Source organism: Rhipicephalus microplus, chromosome 3 (assembly GCF_043290135.1).
Source record: "Rhipicephalus microplus isolate Deutch F79 chromosome 3, USDA_Rmic, whole genome shotgun sequence".
Taxonomy (NCBI): domain Eukaryota; kingdom Metazoa; phylum Arthropoda; class Arachnida; order Ixodida; family Ixodidae; genus Rhipicephalus; species Rhipicephalus microplus.
In genome coordinates, this window is record NC_134702.1 from 179,376,206 (window position 1) to 179,392,531 (window position 16,326).

At 49.5% G+C, this 16,326-nt stretch overlaps 1 protein-coding gene and 1 long non-coding RNA gene across 2 annotated transcripts in view; both read right to left on the reverse strand.

Annotated features, from left to right (window-relative positions):
• LOC119185244 (uncharacterized) overlaps positions 1-16,326 on the reverse strand; it is a 548,537-nt gene that overhangs the window by 122,909 nt on the left and 409,302 nt on the right. The window lies entirely within an intron of this gene.
• The window catches only part of LOC142804063 (uncharacterized), a 36,066-nt gene continuing 27,303 nt past the window's right edge, over positions 7,564-16,326 (reverse strand). The window contains exon 3 of the long non-coding RNA XR_012894448.1: positions 7,564-9,055. This is a non-coding gene — a long non-coding RNA (uncharacterized LOC142804063). The remainder of the gene's footprint in view (positions 9,056-16,326) is intronic.

A 16,326-nucleotide genomic window follows, 5' to 3' on the forward strand; every position in this document is an offset into this window, starting at 1 on the left:
GTATGCCGGCACCCGTATCGTGTTTCCCCTAAGGAAAGGGAAGTCATCAAGAAGCAGGTACGAGAAATGCTTGAAGATGATGTTATCCAGCCTTCTAACAGCCCGTGGTCATCTCCCGTGGTGCTTGTCAAGAAGAAGGATAACACGCTACGGTTTTGTGTCGACTACAGGAAACTGAATGCTGTGACTAAACGGGATGTATATCCCCTTCCACGCATCGACGACACGTTAGATCGACTTCGGTGTGCCAAGTTCTTCTCATCACTAGATCTGAAAAGTGGATACTGGCAAATCGAAGTTGATGAACGTGATCGCGAAAAGACTGCTTTTGTTACCCCGGACGGACTTTATGAATTTAAGGCTCTCCCGTTTGGTCTCTGTTGTGCGCCGGCAACGTTCCAACGCATGATGGACACTGTGCTTTCCGGATTGAAGTGGCAGTGTTGCCTAGTGTACCTAGACGACGTGGTCATCTTCGCGGCTACATTTGAGGAGCACATCAAGCGCCTTCGGTCAGTGTTAGAGGCAATCCGTTCGGCAGATTTGACAATCAAGCCAGAGAAGTGCCGATTAGGTTTCGAAGAGCTTCGTTTTCTTGGGCATGTCGTCAGCGCCCAAGGTGTTCGCCCTGATCCTGATAAGACGGCCGCCGTCGCAAGGTTTCCGGTGCCAACAGACAAAAAGTCAGTACGGAGATTTCTAGGTCTATGTGCGTACTATAGACGATTTGTGAGAAATTTTTCAAAGATCGCAGAACCCTTAACGAGACTTACGAGAGAAGATGTGCCTTTCCAGTGGCAAAACGAGCAACAAAGCGCCTTCAACGAATTGAGAAAGAGGTTAGAAAACCCCCCGATTCTTTCTCACTTTGATGAGACAGCCGACACGGAAATACACACAGATGCCAGTAACATCGGCCTTGGATGCGTTCTAATACAGTGGCAGAAAGGTGAAGAAAAAGTGATAGCTTATGCCAGTCGGACTCTAACAAAAGCAGAGACAAACTATTCGGCCACGGAAAAAGAATGCCTTGCCGTCATCTGGGCCATCAGTAAATTTCGGCCGTACCTATATGGTAGACCATTCAAGGCAGTCAGCGATCACCATGCGCTTTGCTGGCTGGCGAACATCAAGGAACCATCCGGACGACTAGCAAGGTGGAGCCTCAGACTGCAAGAATACGATATAAGCGTGGTATACCGATCTGGCAAAAAACATACCGATGCCGACTGTTTGTCACGGGCTCCTACAGACACACCACTATCAGAAGAAGACGACTTTCCGTTCGTAGGAATTGTCGAGACCACTCAAATAGCCGAATTCCAACGTACAGACAAAGAATTACTCCCGCTTATCGAACACCTGCAAGGAATTGACGTACAAGTACCCCGTATATTTTCTCGAAGCCTCGCATCGTTCTGCCTCCGAGGAAACGTTCTCTACAAGAGAAACTTCAAGCCCAACCGCGAAAAGTTCCTGCTTGTCGTTCCAGCAACTATGCGACAAGAAATACTTCGAGCGTGTCACGATGAGCCCACATCTGGACATTTGGGTGTGACGCGAACGCTTGCAAGGATCAGTCTCCATTATTATTGGCCCAAGCTACTAGCTTCAGTGCAACACTACGTCAAAACATGCCGCGAGTGCCAAAGACGAAAAACACCAAGTTCTAAACCAGCGGGCCTTCTACAACCTATAGATCCACCGAAAGCGCCTTTCCGCCAAGTTGGAATGGACCTCCTTGGACCCTTCCCGACATCTTTACTCGGCAAGAAATGGATCGTTGTGGCCACTGATTATTTAACTAGATACGCCGAAACAGACTCTTTGGAACGAGGAACGGCAGCAGAAGTGGCCCAATTCTTCGTACACAAAATAGTCCTGCGACATGGCGCTCCAACGGTTGTAATCACCGATCGCGGAACGGCTTTCACGGCGCAACTTTTGAAGTGCCTGCTCAACATGACTCACACTGTTCATAGGAAAACCACTGCATATCATCCTCAATGCAATGGCCTGACCGAACGCCTTAACAGAACTCTAGCGGACATGATATCCATGTATGTGGATGTCGAGCACAAAAAGTGGGACGAAATTTTACCATACGTCACTTTCGCCTACAATACGGCTGTGCAAGAGACCACCAAAATCACCCCATTTGAACTAGTTTACGGTCGTGCTGTTACCACAACACTGGATGCTATGTTACCAATAGACCAAGATGACTACCCCCCCGATCTTGACGACTTTCTACAAAGAGCGGAAGAAGCCCGCCAGTTAGCAAGATACCGAATACGCCACCAACACCGCATCGATGCCGACCGCTACAACCGAGGAAGACTTGACACGCGATATGACGTTGGCGACAAAGTGTGGATATGGACTCCAGTACGACGACGAGGCCTCTCCGAAAAACTCATTTCCCGGTATTTTGGCCCCTACGAGATAGTACAGCGACACAATGACCTCGTCTACGAAGTCAAGCCTGCAGGCCACCTGCATTCGAGGCGACGCAATCCCACGGAGCGTGTACACATTGTACGGATGAAACCGTACTACGACCGATTCCAAACCTAGCCACCCCAATCCCTTGACGTACTGCAACCTCATTTTGACAAACTTGTACACAAAAAAAAAAAAAAAAGTACTGAACAGCCTCATCGCAAGCATCGGGGCGATGCCGCTTGAGAGGGGGGATAATGCCACGAGGAATTGTTAAGGCGCAGTACAACGCAGACGTTGTTAAAAGAGGAACGCTGACGGCATCGCTACGACTCATGAAGCCCGCCGGAAGGCACGAGCCGGCCCAGCCTGTGCACGAGCTGCTACCGAGCAGCGGCCAAGGAAAAAGAAGAGAAGAAGAGGACGACGGGCGTTCGCTGCTTTCTCCCAGCTACTGTGTAGTTCTTTTGGCTTGGGCACAAGTTCGCCCTTATTAAACCTTGTAAATAGGACGTCCTGGTTGTGAGGTTGTTATATCCGTTACAATATGATGAGGAGGATTATGCCATGACATCTTGCCTGCATTCAAACAATGCCCCCATCACAGTGCGCCCAGGGACATACATGCTGCCATCTAGTGTTGCGCAGAGACGACAATAATGGCACGAGCATCCAGCTGGACACGGCTGATATGCACCATGCGCTCGGGACTTCTCATGAAGAGGAAGAAGAAGGCGAATATCTTTGGTGTTCGGCTGTCACATTCTACGACCATAGTCCCTTTGAGTTGTGGGCACAGGTTCGCTTTTTAATAAATACGTTTTATTACACCCCCCGAGTACTTCAACATCGTTACATTCTGATGTACGTGCTTGATAATGAATCAAAGCCCTAGGAACACAAGACAGCATAGCCCCAACCACCAGCGAGTTGATCCTGTGGAGCTGACACCTGTGCATCAGAGGACCATTCGCCGTCTTCGAGGTGATTCACCAGAATTCAGTCCACTCCACTTCAGCCATTCAGACCGAAGAATTTCGCACACCCGTATGTCATGGCCGATAGAGGGGTGGTAACCTCCAAACAAGGCTTTAACGTCCAGGGGCAGGTGCTTGGTGCGAATGCAGAAAGTAAAGGTGCGCGCACGGCAAATGGAAACTGCCATGAGGATTATGAGGACTGAATGATGAAGAAAAACACATAAAAAATAGCCCAAATAACTAGAAATGTAACCTAGAAGAGTGGCAGCTTGGGCTAATTGGTATGGCATGACGATAGTTATAGCGCGAGAACAAAACTACGACGCAGAGACAAGAAGGACACGAGCGCTAACTTCCAAGTGAGTTTATTGTGCAGCGCGCGAAAAATATATAGAGGAGACAGTAACCATGTGACAAAAACCATACGGCACAAAGAGCAAAACATGAATAAGAGAAAAAACAAAAATAAAAGTAGAGAAAATGGCAAAGAAAAGTCTATAAGAAAACGGAACAGAAAAGTAAAGGTAATATAACTACTTGCGCGTACCAAAACCTTCGAGGAACCTTAGTTCCTTCTCGGACACAGACACGGAGGGCTTGCTAATGCATGACACCTGTTCACGTGCCATCTGTGCGGCCTCGACGATGACTCGGGTGCGCTAATCTTTGTGCTTGTACAGCGTCGCTGTGTCCTTGAAAAGGGGCACACAGTTGCACTCAGTGCAGTGCTGAGCAAAAAAACCATCTTTCCCGTTTCTAACATTGTTAGCGAGTTCTCTCATTCGATCGTTCAGACACCTTCTGGTCGTTCCGACATAACAAGCACCGCATGAAAGCAAACTCATGTAATGAAATGCTAAACAAAAATTGTTCACAAGACGGTGTTTTGATCAATTTTGCGAATAAACCTGAGTATATGTGCGCCCTCGTTTTCATCAATATATACAGGGGGATATTTCTATTAGGACAGTACAAACTTTTGAAATACACCTGATTGCTGTCAATTGCCTGTCGAGTTCGGAAGCAAAATACGCCAAGGCGCAAATGAACAGCCACGTTTACATTTAAATCAGAAAACTTCGTTAATTTTTAGATCATTTCAGGGCAGTCGCTCATATAGAAAACTTGTAAGACACGACATTCAATGGGATAGCTATTTTCTTGAAATCCCAATAAACAGGCATTTTTAGGTATCATTGATATTAATTGAGCGCTCCTGGTGCAGGACATATGCCGCATTTGCGTGATATACACCAGTTCACGTGACAAATTGATCAAAATGCGCGTCGGAGCAGAATCACACCCGAAAAAAATATCAAGACGACCCAAACACCAAGCCAGCCGTGCCACTTAATTTTTGTGTTTGGTGTGTCGTACTTCACTCGGCAGCGAAGGCAAACGTCATCTGTGGCCGCGACAGGCAACTATCACCAATGATCGACAGTTATGCCCATTTTCATGCCTACAGACGGCAGATCAGAAAACACCACAAAACGCTTCAATAAAAATGACTGTTCAATCATTTCTTTTTGCCTTGCCTTGACGATTAGCTGTTTTCTTTGAGATGTACAGAAGGCACTTCCACGATTTATATTAGTAACAATAAACAAATCTACAGTCAGCACAGAGAAGAAACACATGCATCTGCACTAGCTGCTCACCTTGCTTCATTGCATTCTTGCCTAATATTCACAGCTATGCCGATCTTATGCATAGTCCGCTTTAGATTCGAGAGGCGCATAGCAATATTCTCTGAGCCTGTACTGACTCGAAAATATTTAGGACAGAGTTATCCTGTGCTAGCGCTCATCACTGTGAATGACCGAGTATTAGAACAAAGAAGACTAATGTTTTTTGCAGGCCATAAGAGAGCACGGCTGATCGTCGCTGGAGATGAAACAGGAGTGAAAGAAGTTAGAGGATATAAGAGTAAAGCCCATCAGAATAGAGTATGCTCGATACACTGAGCTAATGGGCACCTTCTCTGCCTATTGCAAATACTCCGCCACCGGTACTAGAACATAGAACCCCAAGACGCCAGCCTCCTTATTCTACTTTCTTTTGAACTACTGCCGTTACCTCCCACTAGTTCGTGTCACCCTCTCTGGTGAGTGGCTGAAAAAGACACTTGCTAAGTTTCAAGAGACACTAAAAGCCTACTAAAACTCGGCGGGCACTTTCAAAATACTCTTACAGAAACCTGGTAGTGCTTGTTTGGTGCGGACGACGTGCTTACGTTTAAAGAAAAAGCAGAGCGGTCGCCTCTGCAGGACTGGTGACCTAAGCACTACCAAATGCTGCCTTTTGCCAGCGCAATGCCAAGACTATTTGTGATCTGGTAACACTGAAATCAACTGGAAACGGATGCAAAACTGGTTCCTGTTGAATTTGTTTTCGAGTACTTTGGAGGCCGCTGCAGCTTGCATTGTCACGTGTTTTCAGCGGGTGATTTAAAAATGAAGCATGGGCCACTACCACGTCCTGTCGGGAAGCTGCATGCGATCCGGAGTTTAGAAGCATGGCAGCCCCATGCAGGTGTGCTTACTTGCCTTCGTTTCATTCAGTGTTCCTTTATTTGCACTGCTGCAATGCAACACGTTCGACCCGTGTACACGGTGAAATCCGTGAGCCCAGCCTTCACTTGTGTGACCCCCATCCCACCAATGTTCATCCTCTCTGAGAAGTTTTGCAGAAAGCAGCTGACGACGTATTTGGCCTTGAGGTGCAGAGAAATATTGTTCATAAAAATATCCACAAGAACAACATAAAGCCAGTTTTATTATTTTATTACACTTTTACTTTTCTGAAACCATTTGTTTGTTCTTTGATTTCCTTCACATGGGCATGCACAATCACGACAAGACCGACAAATGAATGCTGCAGGGAAGGTGCGCTTAGAAAGGCAGATTCAAAGAGATGTTTACATTATGATTGGTTTCATATTCCTCTGCACAAAAATACGGGAGACCTACAGGATTCGGGCATCCAAAAATAGGACCTGGATGCGAAATATTCCAGAAATTATAGTTAGATGGAGCGTCGTCATACAGCAACATGCATGCAACAATTTCCAATAATAAAACTACACTTGCCATGTCACCACGCAAGTGGAAATCATCGAGAGACGTCAGCATGAGCAGAACACAGCACGGCATAAACTGAAGGTTTAACCAGTATGAGCGATTCTTCAAACACCCAAAACTTTTCTCCATGAATCATACCGAAACACACAGGCAATGTTTTGGTATGTTTCGTAATGCACCGGGTATGTTATTTATTGTAAGTAGTTTGAGAACTAACAATAATTATACTAATTAAAAAATGTCCTTCAGATGGCACATAGTGTGTGTGTCTTGATTACCTTACCTTTGTGTCTTTATAATAGAGCATTCCTGCTAATAATGCCCTGAAGCTTTAGACGATCTCACAACCCAGCTTTTGTTCTGATTTAAAATGCTATTTGCCTTTAAGGTACACTAAAGTCAAATAACAATTTACGTCAGAGTGAAAGCTCAATGTACGACAACATCCAAAAACGACAACATTATCAGCAACAGTGCCCTATTTATAAAGTAATTAAGGTAAATGCAAAGAATACAAGCGCCTCAGTAGGATATTTTCAAAACCATCCCGATGACATCAGACGAACCGTCTACAAATAATCACTAGAAATTTATCTAACTGCACTAAATAAAGAACCTTCCGTGCATCAAGAGATGCAATAAAATGCTGCTTGTTCGTTTCTGTTTGATTCATGACAAAAAAAACTGCCGAATGTTACTATGGAGAATGGCGCGAATGGTTCAAAAATTCAATTTTTGCGTGGTTACACGGAATAGGTGATGCCATCTAGCAGGGCGCAGTAAAAACAAAAAATGTCTGCAATCACAAAGCCAATGGCGGGAAATTGATCAATTGCCGTTGTTGCTGCTGTGGTTCCCTCTGTTTTCGGTCTGCTGCTACTATGGCAATAAACCCGGGCAACGTTGTGCACGGCAACAATGACTAGGTCGGTCCGGTCGGTACGCTTCTTGAGGCGGGTAATTTAATGTGCCCTAACCCGATGCGGACCACTAAAATTTGATTTTATTTTAAAATAGGCCCTTCCTTGGCAGAACACTACAAGGTTTCTCGACTGCCATTTCAACAATCAACGTCGACTTAATAGTTGCCTTTAGTGTCCCTTTAGGGTTCCTTTATTCTAAATTTTCACTCTGAGTTTTATTCAACATGCTCTGCTGCCTCGGCCCCACCTCTTCTTTTAAAATAAAAGCCTATGGGCCACTCAAAACTATAGGTGGTCCTTTTCAGTATGGCAGGAAACGTGGCTCTTGAGGTCGTGTTTTCATTACAGTGGACACAGGAGAAGGAACACTCTCCTTAAGGGCACATGTGCAAAGCGAGGTTGTATTGAGTAACAAACGATGCTTCATATTGGACGCAAGAAAATCAACACTCTTTTGCGTGAATGCAGACGTGTCTGTCTAGGTACTTTTTCTGCACAAAAGTTGCATTGCAGTGGACACAGGGGAAAAGACATTCTCCTGCATGAGTGCGGATATGCCTTATGAGACTGTCTTTCCGCTTAAAGCTTGCCTTGCATTGTTCACAGCAAAAGGAATCCTCTCCTGTGTGCTTGCGAATGTGTTTCAATAAGCTACGATTGTGCTTAAAGGATGAATTGCAGTGGGTACAAGAAAAGGGACGATCTCCTGTGTGAGTGCTCATGTGCTGAACAAAATAGTGTTTATACAGAAATAATGCACTGCATTGCTCACAGCAGAAGGAACCCTCTCCTGTGTGCTTGCGGATGTGTTTCAATAAGCTACGATTGTGCTTAAAGGATGCATTGCAGTGGGTACAGGAAAAAGGACGATCTCCTGTGTGAGTGCTCATGTGTTGAACAAGGTCGTGTTTATACAAAAATGACGCACTACATTGCTCACAAGAAAGCTTTCTTGTGTGCAAGCTGACGTGTCTCCATAAGTTATTTTTCAGCTTAAAAGATGCATTGCAGTGGTCACAGGAAAAGGGACGATCTCCTGTATGTGTGCGCCTGTGGACATTGAGGGCATCTTTCCGTGAAAAGGATGCACTGCAGTCAACGCAGGAAAAGGGACGCTCTCTTGTGTGACGTGCACGGACGTGTCTCACGAGGCTCTCTTTTAGCATGAAGGTTGCATGGCAGTGGTCACAAGAAAAGGAACGCGCTTCTGGGTGAGTGCGCATGTGCTGAACCAAGTCGTATTTAGATGCAAACGATTCATTGCAGTGCACACAGGAAAGCTCCCTTGTGTGCAAGCAGATGTGTCTCACCAGGCTCTTTTTCAGTTTAAAGGATGCATTGCAGTGGTCACAAGAATAGGGACGCTCTCTTGTGTGAGTGCGCACGTGGTTATGCAGGGTATCTTTTCGAGTAAAAGACGCATTGCAGTGGACACAAGAAAAGGGGCGCTCTCCAGCAGCTGGACGAAGGTGGCATTGTGAGGGGTTCTTCTCCATATGTTTTTGAAGGTGTGCGTTCATATTTGCCTTATTCTTCGTCACATAGCTGCAGTGCTGGCAGGAATGCACTCGATGTTGTACAGGCACCAATGAAGAAGACTGTTCCAGAGATGCAAAAGACAAGCAACCTGCAAAACCATCGAGAGAAAACAAAGGCAATAAAAACCATGTGGCATAAGCTACATAAAACTGGCCTACCAAAACAGGCAATGAGGAAGAGTTGGTCCCCATGCACTTGAAGCAGACAATGACCCTGTCTAACCAAAACCAAAGCCTTCTCTGCCCATTGGGAAAACTCTGCCATTGGTATTAGAGCATGAAACCTTGGAGAAGCTTGCCTCTTTTTCCCACTAGTGCTGTTCCCTCCAAAGAGTTCGAGGCAGTTTCCCTTGTGAGTGGCCCAACAAGGCGTCCTTGTTAGGCTAGAAGAGGCACTAAAGCAAAATACAAGTCAATAGGACTTTTGAAATACTGCTACAAAAACCTCTTAGTGCTTCTCACATGCCTATGACATGCTTAGTATGAAACGAAGAGCAGCTGCCTCTGCAGGATTGGTGGCATATTCGCTCCCTAATGTTGCCTTTAGCGATGGCAATGTAAGCAGCTTCAGTAATCTGGGAACCCTGAGATTAACTGTGAGCAGATGCAGAAATACTTCCTGTTATGCTTATCTTAGCGTACTTCAGTGACCGCTGCAGCTTGCATTGTAATTTGATGTTTTCTGTGGATGGGAAAATATATAAAGCAGCCTGTGGTACTGGAACACTGCAGCGCAGTGTCGGGAGGCTGCATGCGATCAGGTGTTTGGAAGCAAGGCCGCCCTATGTGAGTATGCGTATTCATTCTTGTGTCTCAAGGTGTTTCTCTGTTTACGCCGCCTGCGTGCTATGCTGCCGGAAAGTGACAGACACGCTCAAGCTTATGCGTGCCGTAAAATTACCAAGCCCAGCCCTCTTGTGTGATTCAAATCATCTTGTTTCGGGAACTTGTGTGGAAATCTTGTGTGGGGAACGAGACGCCCTCCTACCTGGCGCCTCGTTCCCCAGCTGCAACGCGCGTGCCGACAGCGTAGCCCGGGCGCGCATAAGCACCGGCATCCGCCAAGATGGCTGCCAGGGCGCCTCTTGGTCTGGGCGAGTCAACCGTCGGCTCCTTCCCGTAGTGGCATGTCTGGGAACACTACGCTGGCGCCCTGCGCGGGCCGATGTCACTACGCAGCACCATTTCCCTTTGGGCGCGCGTGACATCCTCCTCTCCTGCAAGCTGTGTTGCGCCCGATGATTCGCTCGTTGCGGCAGATGCCCTCAGCCTCCACGAGAGGTTGACGGGCTGCTTCGCAGGCGGCTTCTCGTTCGTGCGTTCGACTTAGGCCCTTGTGCGGGACTCGTCCCGCCCTAGACAAGCGAACTTGCTCGGTCTTGCGGAGTTCCCTATACGGCCTGCAAGCCCGTGGGTGTCGCACTGTGCTGCATCTTGGGTTAATAAACCCGTTGTTGTTGTTATCCTGCCTCGTGCATGGTTTCTGTGCCGTGCCGGAGAAAACGACGAACCTGGCCGCAGCGTCTTTGCACGCAGCGGCAGTGGAGGACGTCGCATCCCTACACGGTTGTGCTTAGTAGGTAAGCCCAGTGCAAACCTATCTCCACATAACTAGCACCCAACTTGGTTTCGACATGGCTTCAGAGCAGACCCCTTCGAGGCGCTCGTTCCTGTTTGATACTGTGGCGACGGACTTGATCTCCTTCGAGGTGGACGGCTGCAACAGCACGGGGTACGGCTCTCTCGGCGACCCTCTGCTTTCGTTCACCTGGAGAGATCCCTTTTTCGGGGCCCCCTACGGTGATGTGAGTCGCTTGAACAAGGACCACAGTCCTAGCCAAGCCAGTAACGAGCTGTATCAGCTGTTCGAGACTCACGCGCTTAGGGGCCCGTCCCCGGCGCAGTCTTTGCTCGCTGGCCTTTCCTCGTCAGCAGCACGGTTGAAAGCTCAAATCGCTGCACCCAGTCCTTCCTACCGGGGGCACTCAGGTGTTGGTGGGAACGCGCTTACTGACCCGTCGTGGTCACGAGCGCAAAGGGTTGACGATGTCGTTTGCGAGCCTGCTCGCTTAACCGACGTCACCGCGTTCACCGACGCTCGCTGGCCTGAGACTCGCGTGGGCGACGCTTTCGAGGTATGTGGGCCACCGTGCTCCACTGACGACCCGTTTGCCAGTCGCTTGAGGCCTCAAGCACCAGTCGGAGTGCAAACTCTACCCTCCTCCATGCCATGTACTGGCCCTTTTCGGTCGGACGCGCATGTTGGGGAACAGGCGCGCGCACCTGTTACAGCCACGCCCGCTTCGGAGCAGTCACCGTTGCACCCAACTGCGGCACAGCTCCTACACGTTCTGTTGGAAGCGGTGCGCTCGCAGCCTTGTGCTTTAAAGGAAGACCCTGAGTCCCCTCAGACAAGCGTTCCGAGTAGCTTAAGGGTACCTCTGCCTGAGTACAGCGGTTATTCGGACCGCATCAGTGCCACAGAGTACCTCGAGGCACTGCACCGCTATCAGCAGGCTACGCGGCTGAGCGACAGCGTTATGCTAGGCTCTGTTTTGCCCGTGTCGCTGACAGCCCAAGCTGCGAGGTGGTACGGGCTCGTCGGCCACCAAGCTCGCTCGATGGAGGAGTTCCGTAGCAAATTCCTTCTTCCTGAATACGAGCGCCGCATACGTCGCGCGTTAGAGCTTCGCACACAGCATTCAGAGGAATCTCTTCTCGAGTGTGTTCAGGCTTTGCAGGAGCTCTACCTTCTTGCCTATCCTACGGCATCAGACACCGAGAAGGTGGAGCGAGCCATACGCCAGGCTCATCCAACCTTCGCCGCTGACCTTGGGAGCGGCCGTTATCGTGACCTAAACGAGCTGCCATTCGATGCGAAGCGTATTCAGGGCAAAATTTTGGCGACGCGAGCCTATCACCCGCCGCCACCGCCGTCCGCGTCTCTCGAGCCTCGTTGCGCATGGGCTGGTCGTGACTCGTCACACTGGGTTCCCCGAACCATGAGGCGGCCTCTGCCGTGAAAGACCGAGACGCGCTCGATGTGTCGGACCGCGCTCTGGACCCGTACTCGTACGCTCGGGCAGCCACCGTTGCCCGGCAGCGTGAACAAGAACGGAAACCCCGTGCTACAGTGCACGAGGAAATATCCGATCGCGGAGCCCTCACTGCAGCTAGCGAATCGAAACCCCGTAGCTCTAAAGGATCGCCAAAATCCCCTCCTGTTGAAGGAAAAGGCGTGGTCTGCTTTTGTTGCCGTGAGCGTGGTCACACCGCGCGTGACTGCAACGCGCCCCGACCGACACAAGGGCCTGCTCGCCCGTCAGGAAACGGGGTGAGCCGTCGGTGAGCTCTCCCTTGCCGGCGGCTGCAGCAGTAAGAGAGCACGGGAGTGTAACACAACATTTGGCACCGATGACATGTCGCACTGGACATGACATTCCAGCCACGCCGGCGCCCTTCATCGCCCTTACGATCGCTGGTCGAGAGCTTGCGGCGTTGCTGAATAGCGTGGCTTCGATCTCGCTGTTCGGCAAAGAGGTTAGGGCTCATTTGCGCGACCACTCTGTCCGCGTTCGAGCTTGCGACACTGCCTTCTATCTCGCCAGCGGTACCGCCATTTCGTGCGGCACTGCGCGGTTGGTTGTGCGTTGGGAGAATCGCGCACGCCGTCAGAGCTTTGTGCATCTCCCTGGCCTTTCCGTGCTTGTGATTCTCGGTCGCTCCTTTCTCCCGCGCACAGGTATCGAAATTGACGTCGCAAGCAGAGGCTACAGAGATGGCCCTCCGGCGTCCTTCGGCCTTTCACTGTACCTCCCGTGGTCTCGGCTGCCAGTAAGTCACCGGACGCCATGTGGAAGAAGGAGGAAAGAAGACCAAGCGTTGCCCCTGCGGCCCGCGTCTCCCCCTCCGACGCCAAGACTGGTCATCTGGCCGGCGCGGCGGAAAACGGTCCGTGCGTACAGTTTTCCCTCGAGCATAATGCTGCCACGGTGAACGAGGTCTCGGCTATGCCGGTGACCCTCCCGCTAAGCAGCAACTCGAATGGCTCGCTGCCGCCTTTGCCGGACAGCTTGTCAAAACGCGAGATAGCACGCCTGTCATCGCTGTTGACACGTTTCAGCGACACGTTCACAGAACGCCCGGGTTGCACCTCTCTGGTGAGACACCGGATTGACACAGGCAACGCACAACCGTGGAAATGCAATCCTCGCCCCGTTAGTGCGGCAAAAAGGAAAGCAATTGACCAGGCACTGGATGAGTTGATTGAGACCGGAGTTGTCCAAAGCTCAAACGGTCCTTGGGGTTGACCGGTGGTAATGGTCCCCAAAAGAGACGGATATCACCGACTCTGTGTGGACTACCGCCGACTGAACGAGGTCCCGAGGAAGGATGCTTATCCTATGCCTAGCGTTGACTCGATTGTGGCTGCTCTAGGCGGTGCTTGCTACTTCAGCACCTTGGATGCTACCCGATGTTACCTACAGGTTGAGATGGAGCAGGCTGACGCGGAGAAAACAGCGTTCAACTCTCACAGAGGTTTGTACGAGTTTACTCGCATGCTGTTTGGCTGTTCTGGAGCTGCAGCTACATTCCAGAGATTGATAGACCTTGTTCTAGGGGATGCTAAATGGGAACACGCCATGGCGTACCTCGACGACATCGTCATCTTCTCTCGAACGTTCGAGGAACACCTTCACCACTTGGAGGATGTCCTCGGGAGGTTGTGTGTCGCCGGGTTGACTTTGAACGCGAAGAAAGCTCAAATAGCTGAGACACTCGCATCTCACTATTAGGCTTTACCATTCAGAGCGGTCGTGTTCTGCCGTGCAAGGAGAAGGTACGTGCCATTGCGGAGTACCCGACGCCGGCAAACATTCAGGGCCTGAGGCGCTTTTTGGGCATGGTGAACTACTATCGACAGTTCATCCCAAACTGCGCAGCCCTCCAAGCACCCTTGACTGCACTCTTAAAAAAGTCGGCACGATGGAGCTGGGAACCAGAACAAGAGCGAGTCTTCAAGGCGCTTTCCAAAGCCCTAGTGGCCACAGCCGAGTTAAAGCTGCCTGACCTGAACAGGGAGTTCGTTGTCCAAGCGGACGCGAGCGACCTGGGTCTTGGCGCGGTACTCGTTCAGGAGCACGACGGCGTCCTCCGGCCAGTCGCCTTTGCGAGCCGGTCACTTAACGCCGCCGAGCGTAACTATAGCGTCACAGAAAGGAAATGTCTCGCTATAGTTTTTGCTCTCCGGAAGTTCGACTGCTATGTCGAGGGCGTGCCATTCGTAGTGGAAACAGACCACATGGCACTCACCTGGCTTAAGCGCTTGCGCGGGCCCTCAGGCCGCCTCGCGCGCTAGGCGTTGACCTTGCAGTAGTACAACTTTGTTGTGCGCTACCGAAAAGAGAGTTCGAACGTCGTGGCTGATGCTTTCTCGCGTGCCCCCGTTTCGGCGTCCGACACTTGTGTCCGCCACCCCCGAGAGCAATCGCATCAAGTAGAACCCGGGCCCTCTGGCTCCAAAGGGTCGAAAGGCGCGAACCCCGATGGCAAACTGACTTTCGAGTCGACAGCCTCGGGTGAGAACGCATACCTGGTAGACCCTGTGACGTCCACAGGTATCGTCTTTAGCAGAGAGGAGCTGCTCAAGGCACAGCAGAACGATCCGTTTTGTCAACACATCGTTGACGAGCTCAAAGAGCTGAGCTCCCAAGTGGAGCATGGCGGTCAAGCCGCCGGGCGCGAACAGACAGCTGGTATTGCTGTCGGCACCGAGTGCCGTACACAGGCTGGTACTGCTGTGGGCACGTTGGACTCGTACCTGCTTGATGCCGAAGACGTTCTCCTGCGCTACGTCCCATCTGAAGATGCTCCCCAGGAGTTTTTAAAGGTGATGATACCCCACAGTCTAAGGAAAGCCACCCTAGGTTATTTTTACGACTCGCGGTTGGCCAGACACGCGAGTGGCCTTAAGACTTCTCAAAAGTTGTGCCGCTCCACTACCTGGCCTGGCATGAAGCGTGATGCCCTTCACTACAACTGTCAGTTCAAGCGCACGAATAAACAGAAAGGAAGAGAGGACAAGCGCTTTCTCACAACTAAACTGTTTATTAGAAAGGGCAGAATATATATACAGGCAATTAAAAAACAACGCATGCGTGTGCAGGCAAAAAAGTACACCCGTGGCACATCGAGAAGACAGGGTAAAAGAAGAAAGATTATCTCGGAACATAATCTAGAAAAGCAAACCCCTTATCGTGTAGCAAAACCAAAGGCTGGCTGATGCACTGTTCCCCACTTTTTCTTATGTGAAAAGCTTCTGTCAACTCACGAGTTAATTTATTTTTAGATCAAAAAACCAATTCAGTATCCTGAAAAAGAGGATAACAACCGCACTCTCTGCAATGAGCCGCGAGATGCGATGCACCCAAAGATTTCAAAGAAGAATTGTGCTCTCTTGAGACGAAAATGACGCACCTTCCTGACTGACCGATGTACACTTTACCACAACTAGAAGGAGTCATGTAAACAACACCCATTGCGCAGTCCACGAACTTTTTGCTGTGTTTCATGCGACATTGCGGAAACTCTCTGTGCATGCATGAACAAATAGACTGCAGTTTGCTTTTGGCTGAGAAAAGCACATCGACCTTATATCTATTAGCGAGTTGCTTAAGTTCATGTGATGTGTTATGAAGGTAAGGAATCACTGCTATCCTCCTACCTTTTCTACTCTCATCACGACGCCCCGAGTGGTTCCCTTCAAATTTACGTTTCTTAACCATGTTGTTACAAACGGACATGATGACGTTATTAGGATACCCTGCTTGTACTAGTTTTTTTACTTGACTATGAAAGCTCATTTTCATTCTGTGTTGACAGGACTTTTTAGAGCAAAACCCAAACTCGTAGTAACGATACCTCTCTTCACCAGCTTAGAGTGGCTCAACCACTCTAAGTGGTCTTAGAAGTGCTTTTAGAAAAAAAAAAATGAAACCTAGAATTCTTCGAACAGCACTAGTAGCCACACCACTCAAGATAACCAACTGACTTGCTTCTTTATTGAGTTTTACCATGACGGTAAGGCTGACTAACAAGTTCTGTGTGTGCATTGCATGTGCACAGCTGACCTCGGTGAGACATGCTCATATGATGAAGCAGTGCACTCCGCAAACTCAGTAATACGACGCCGAATCATCTAGGTCCTCGCGACGAATTATGCTCAGCCATAGAGCTCTGTGCTTTGACGAAAGCTCTATTGTCTTCACGGACTGTTCTAGTTTGACTTTCGGCACCGCATTGAAGCCTACCGTTCAAATTTTTCATCGTTCAGCTTGTTTGTGCAATTGGAGCAACCATA